This window comes from Phalangium opilio, unplaced genomic scaffold, assembly GCF_054372755.1.
Source record: "Phalangium opilio isolate 3A_F unplaced genomic scaffold, DU_Popi_V2 ptg001170l_1, whole genome shotgun sequence".
Lineage (NCBI taxonomy): Eukaryota > Metazoa > Arthropoda > Arachnida > Opiliones > Phalangiidae > Phalangium > Phalangium opilio.
Window position 1 is genome coordinate 6,741,178 of NW_028324255.1, and position 5,998 is coordinate 6,747,175.

Genomic DNA, 5,998 nt, shown 5'->3' on the forward strand with positions numbered 1-5,998 from the left:
TGTAACGTAAAATGTCAGAGTTTTTCCACAACACCTGACGAACATTTAATTTTTGGGCTTCCGTGGCGCAATGATTAGCGCGTACAGCTGTTAATCGAAAGGTTGAAGGTTCGAGCCCACCCGGGAGAGGTGTTGTGGGGTCTCAGATGTTGCGTAAAAAGTCAAAACTTTTCCACAATACGTGACAACCATTTAATTTCTGAGCTTCCGTGGCTCAATGGTTAGCGCGTTCGGCTGTTAACCGATAGGTTGGTGGTTCGAGCCCATCCGGGAGCGATGTTGTGACGTCTCTGATGTGACGTAAAAAGTCAAGGTTTTTCCACAATACCTGAAGACCATTTAATTTTTGGGCTTCCGTGGCGCAATGGTTAGCGCGTTGGGCTGTTAACCAATAGGTTGGTGGTTCGAGCCCATCCGGGAGCGGTGTTGTGAGGTCTCAGATGTAACGTAAAAAGTCAAAGTTTTTTCCACAACACCTGACGAACATTTAATTTTTGGGCTTCCGTGGCGCAATGATTAGCGCGTTCAGCTGTTAATCGAAAGGTTGAAGGTTCGAGCCCACCCGGGAGAGGTGTTGTGGGGTCTCAGATGTAGCGTAAAAAGTCAAAATATTTCCACAATACGTGACAACCATTTAATTTCTGAGCTTCCGTGGCTCAATGGTTAGCGCGTTCGGCTGTTAACCGATAGGTTGGTGGTTCGAGCCCATCAGGGAGCGGTGTTGTGACGTCTCAGATGTGACGTAAAAAGTCAAGGTTTTTCCACAATACCTGAAGACCATTTAATTTTTGGGCTTCCGTGGCGCAATGGTTAGCGCGTTGGGCTGTTAACCAATAGGTTGGTGGTTCGAGCCCATCCGGGAACGGTGTTGTGAGGTCGCAGATGTAACGTAAAAAGTCAAAGATTTTTACACAATACCTGACGAGCATTTAATTTTTGGGCTTCCGTGGCGCAATGATTAGCGCGTTCAGCTGTTAATCGAAAGGTTGAAGGTTCGAGCCCACCCGGGAGAGGTGTTGTGGGGTCTCAGATGTAGCGTAAAAAGTCAAAACTTTTCCACAATACGTGACAACCATTTAATTTCTGAGCTTCCGTGGCTCAATGGTTAGCGCGTTCGGCTGTTAACCAATAGGTTGGTGGTTCGAGCCCATCCGGGAAAGGTGTTGTGAGGTCTCAGATGTGACGTAAAAAGTCAAGGTTTTTAAACAACACCTGACGACCATTTAATTTTTGGGCTTCCGTGGCGCAATGGTTAGCGCGTTCGGCTGTTAACCAATAGGTTGGTGGTTCGAGCCCCTCCGGGAGCGGTGTTGTGAGGTCTCAGATGTAACGTAAAATGTCAGAGTTTTTCCACAATACCTGACGAACATTTAATTTTTGAGCTTCCGTGGCGCAATGATTAGCGCGTTCAGCTGTTAACCGATAGGTTGGTGGTTCGAGCCCATCCGGGAGCGGTGTTGTGACGTCTCAGATGTGACGTAAAAAGTCAAGGTTTTTCCACAATACCTGAAGACCATTTAATTTTTGGGCTTCCGTGGCGCAATGGTTAGCGCGTTGGGCTGTTAACCAATAGGTTGGTGGTTCGAGCCCACCCGGGCGCGGTGTTGTGGGATCTCAAATGTAACGTAGAAAGCCAAAGTTTTTTCACAACACCTGACGAACATTTAATTTTTGGGCTTCCGTGGCGCAATGATTAGCGCGTTCAGCTGTTAATCGAAAGGTTGCAGGTTCGAGCCCACCAAGGAGAGGTGTTGTGGGGTCTCAGATGTAGCGAAAAAAGTCAAAACTTTTCCACAATACGTGACAACCATTTAATTTCTGAGCTTCCGTGGCTCAATGGTTAGCGCGTTCGGCTGTTAACCAATAGGTTGGTGGTTCGAGCCCATCCGGGAGCGGTGTTGTGAGGTCTCAGATGTGACGTAAAAAGTCAAGGTTTTTACACAATACCTGACGAGCATTTAATTTCTGAGCTTGCGTGGCTCAATGGTTAGCGCGTTCGGCTGTTAACCAATAGGTTGGTGGTTCGAGCCCATCCGGGAGCGGTGTTGTGGGATCTCAAATGTAACGTAGAAAACCAAAGTTTTTCCACAATACCTGACGACCATTTAGTTTTTGGGCTTCCGTGGCGCAATGGTTAGCGCGTTCGGTTGTTAACCAATAAGTTGGTGGTTCGAGCCCACCCGGGAGGGGTGATGTGGGATCTCAAATGTAACGTAGAAAGCCAATGTTTTTCCACAATACCTGACGACCATTTATTTTTTGGGCTTCCTTGGCGCAATGGTTAGCGCGTTCGGCTGTTAACCGAAAGGTTGGTGGTTCGCGCCCAACCGGGAGAGGTGTTGTATGGTCTCAGATGTAACGTAATAAGTCATAACTTATCCACAATACCTGACGACCATTTAATTTTTGGGCTTCCGTGGCGCAATGGTTAGCGCGTTCGGCTGTAAACCAATAGGTTGGTGGTTCGAGCCCATCCGGGAGCGGTGTTGTGAGGTCTCAGATGTGACGTAAAAAGTCAAGGTTTTTCCACAATACCTGACGAACATTTAATTTTTGGGCTTCCTTGGCGCAATGGTTAGCGCGTTCGACTGTTAACCGAAAGGTTGGTGGTTCGAGCCCAACCGGGAGAGGTGTTGTAGGGTCTCAGATGTAACGTAATAAGTCATAACTCAGTGCCGTCTTATCCATTGGGCCCGTTGGGCACTGGCCCAGGGGCCCCTTAAGAACAGGGGCCCCATAATTGTCAAATAATACTCATTTTCCATTTCTTGTCAGAAGAAAACCACTAGAAAATATAAACTATTTTCCATCGGTCATTCAGTCTTTTCAATGAAAAATTTGGCCTTCGAACTTGAAAAATGTAAAACTAAAAATCTGAGACCTATAAGATAGTCACCCATTGCCTAGGCTTTTATGTTATCCCTCCTCCCCATGGCCTCACTTCACAACCGCACATCGGCTTATTTATTTAGTTTGAAACCTTCACTTTAAATCAGACTCAGTCTAAACTGTCACTTTGCCCATGCGCAGAGAGAAAACCTGGAATTTTCTCGCTCATTCTCGCTGTTAGGTGGCATGTGGATGTGGGGTACAAGTCTATTTCTTTCCCTGCTGAAAGTAGACAACTCTGTTTAAAATATAATGCCTATTATGAATAAAATTATGGCTGAGATGTTAGACAAACTATAAATAGAGATTATTAGTGATCAAATCAAAAATGAAACACAAGTTGGGAAAACCAAAATATTACCTCTCCGAGTCTAGAAGAGGACTACTTACAAACTTATTTACCCAGATATGGAAATGTTTCTTTTTTTTTATGAGCAAATAGTGAAGTTAAAATTTATGAAATATTAAAGCAGTATACAAAGCATAGCAAATATACTGTAAATCAGACGATATTTTACATCCAATAAGGATATACTTGTACACATTAAAATCATCCGATGGGGGAAAAACGGGAAATGAAGAGATAAAACTTTGGGGGGATATTACCTTTACGTGTTTGTAAAGGCCCAATTTTCTACTCCTCAACTGTATACCCTCTATGTTCAAAGCCATATTCACAACAGGGTTGCCATGTAAACACTATCCTCTCGTTTCACCTCTCTCTCTCGTTTGTCAACATGACTGTTAACGTTACATAACACCAAAGCTAATTTGTGGCCACACACACTGAAGGTAAATGGGCACCATAAAAAGCATGAAAACACGAAGCTATAATCCGATTGCGATCAGACCTTTCTCTGATCTGGGCTGCGTTCAGCAGAGCTCACCAAAAAAGACAGCGGATTTGGAAAACGTTTACCTGTGAGCTCTGTCGTCATAGCTTTTCTCCGGTCATCGGTGTTTTAAAAATGACGCTAGCGCAATAAAGCGTGCAAGGTACCAAGGCTTAACAAAAATTGTATGATAACATATTTTAAGAGATAGATAACAACAACTTTTATAATTAAAATTAGAAACTAACATGTCTCTTAAACTTCTCGCGTGATCAACTTGTTTCACGCTAATTAAATAGCTCTAGTCCCATCATAATCAGCAAGAGCTATTTGTATTAATTCCTCCATGCTTTTTTCGCCAAGCTGAGAACTACGCGTTTTACGTCACGTTATCCAAAAACCCGACTATTTTCCTTGAAGACCGTGCTGGCTCAGCGCTGAGCACCGTGACGTCAAAATTCAATAACAAAATCCCGTTCTGTAGGACACTGCTAACAGCGCTGAGCTCTTCTGAACGCGGCCCAGATTTCCACCATGATTATAAAGTCTAAGCCTAATTATTTAAAAGTGTATTTAACTTTCGGCTCACTCTGAACCGTTAATGTCTCTGTATTACAGAAACGAAAACCAAACCCAAGCGTTTACTTTTTGGTTCGATAGGCCTATTGACAAATAAAAGTTCATTTGACCAATATAGATGCGTTCGTCTTGAAATCACTTTAGAAAAAATTATGCTATAAACAGATGTAGTATAGCTTAAGTAATATATAAACATCGATTTCAAATAATAATAATAAAAAATATTCTTGGCATATCAAAATGAAACAGAGCTTTATAGCTACAAAACCACTAAAGGCATCGAAATTACGAAAAATATTTCCATATATTAATTATACATTATGAGAAAACCAAATATTAAGGTTTTGTAGGATTTTTTCCACAAAACAAAGCGAACTGCTAACGCGGTGCACTAACGGACGGACACACACAGACTAAAACATAGGCTAATTTTTAACTCTTTCCGTTTTAATTTTGAGTTGAGAAACTAGATTATCTTAAATATTAAAATAAATATAATTAATATTAAATATTTTCTTCGTTAGTTGTTCGCCTTATTGAGCGTTACATCGCGTTGATAAAGAACAATTAGACATTCTTGAGAGACTTGACTAATATTGGCGTTTGAAATGAAGCATACTCCGGTTGCTTTGCCTTACTCAAATAGGTAGTATATAAGGGTGTCGATCTACAGCTAAAAGCAAGAACAACCGCAATTGCGAAAACCTTTGGTGGTGATCCCACCCTAGGGAGGCTAGACGTTTCTCGTAACCCTAGCTGATCGCCGCGAATGTCTTAAACCCAACGATGACGATGGAGTAGAAGCCAGGTGTACAGACTGGTGTCCAAGTGGAATGGACGAAGACCAGAAGATGGTGGTGATTAGAAGCCAGGTGTACAGACTGGTGTCCAAGTGGAATGGACGAAGAGAAGAAGATGGTGGTGATTAGAAGCCAGGTGTACAGACTGGTGTCCAAGTGGAATGGACGAAGACCAGAAGATGGTGGTGATTAGAAGCCAGTATGTACAGACTGGTGTCCAAGTGGAATGGACGAAGACCAGAAGATGGTGGTGATTAGAAGCCAGTATGTACAGACTGGTGTCCAAGTGGAATGGACGAAGACCAGAAGATGGTGGTGATTAGAAGCCAGTATGTACAGACTGGTGTCCAAGTGGAATGGACGAAGACCAGAAGATGGTGGTGATTAGAAGCCAGTATGTACAGACTGGTGTAAAAGTGGAATGGACGAAGACCAGAAGATGGTGGTGATTAGAAGCCAGTATGTACAGACTGGTGTCCGTGTGGGATGGACAAAGATCAGAAGATGGTGGTGTGAGAACTCAAGTAGAGGAGCCATTTCCGTGACTTTTGAAAGCAGTTCGGAAATGGCGAACACGTTTGCTCCGATTTGGAAACTGCGAACGCGGTCACGTGTTGTGTAAGTCAATAACAACAGCCACACACACACACACGTCGAAATTAGAACCTCTCCGTGACATACGTCACTCGGAGAGGTAATAATACTTTGAGCGGTGCCCAGAAGATAAAACGAGCTGCGCAGGAGAAAGAGAAAGCTGACAAACTTCGCAAGGTAACATCATGAGAAGTGCTGAGCCTGGTAAAATTACTCTTTCAACAATATCACCGAAGCCCTCAACGACTACCACAGTTCCAACCGACATTGCAGTGGAGTCATCACTTGTTCCTACAACTGATC

General features: G+C 43.3%; 1 non-coding gene across 1 annotated transcript; it reads left to right on the forward strand.

The window, feature by feature from the left end:
• The first annotated feature begins 2,410 nt into the window (after positions 1-2,410).
• Positions 2,411-2,483, forward strand: TRNAY-GUA (transfer RNA tyrosine (anticodon GUA)). The gene has a single exon. It is a non-coding gene; the product is annotated as a tRNA-Tyr (tRNA).
• The last annotated feature ends 3,515 nt before the right edge of the window (positions 2,484-5,998 follow it).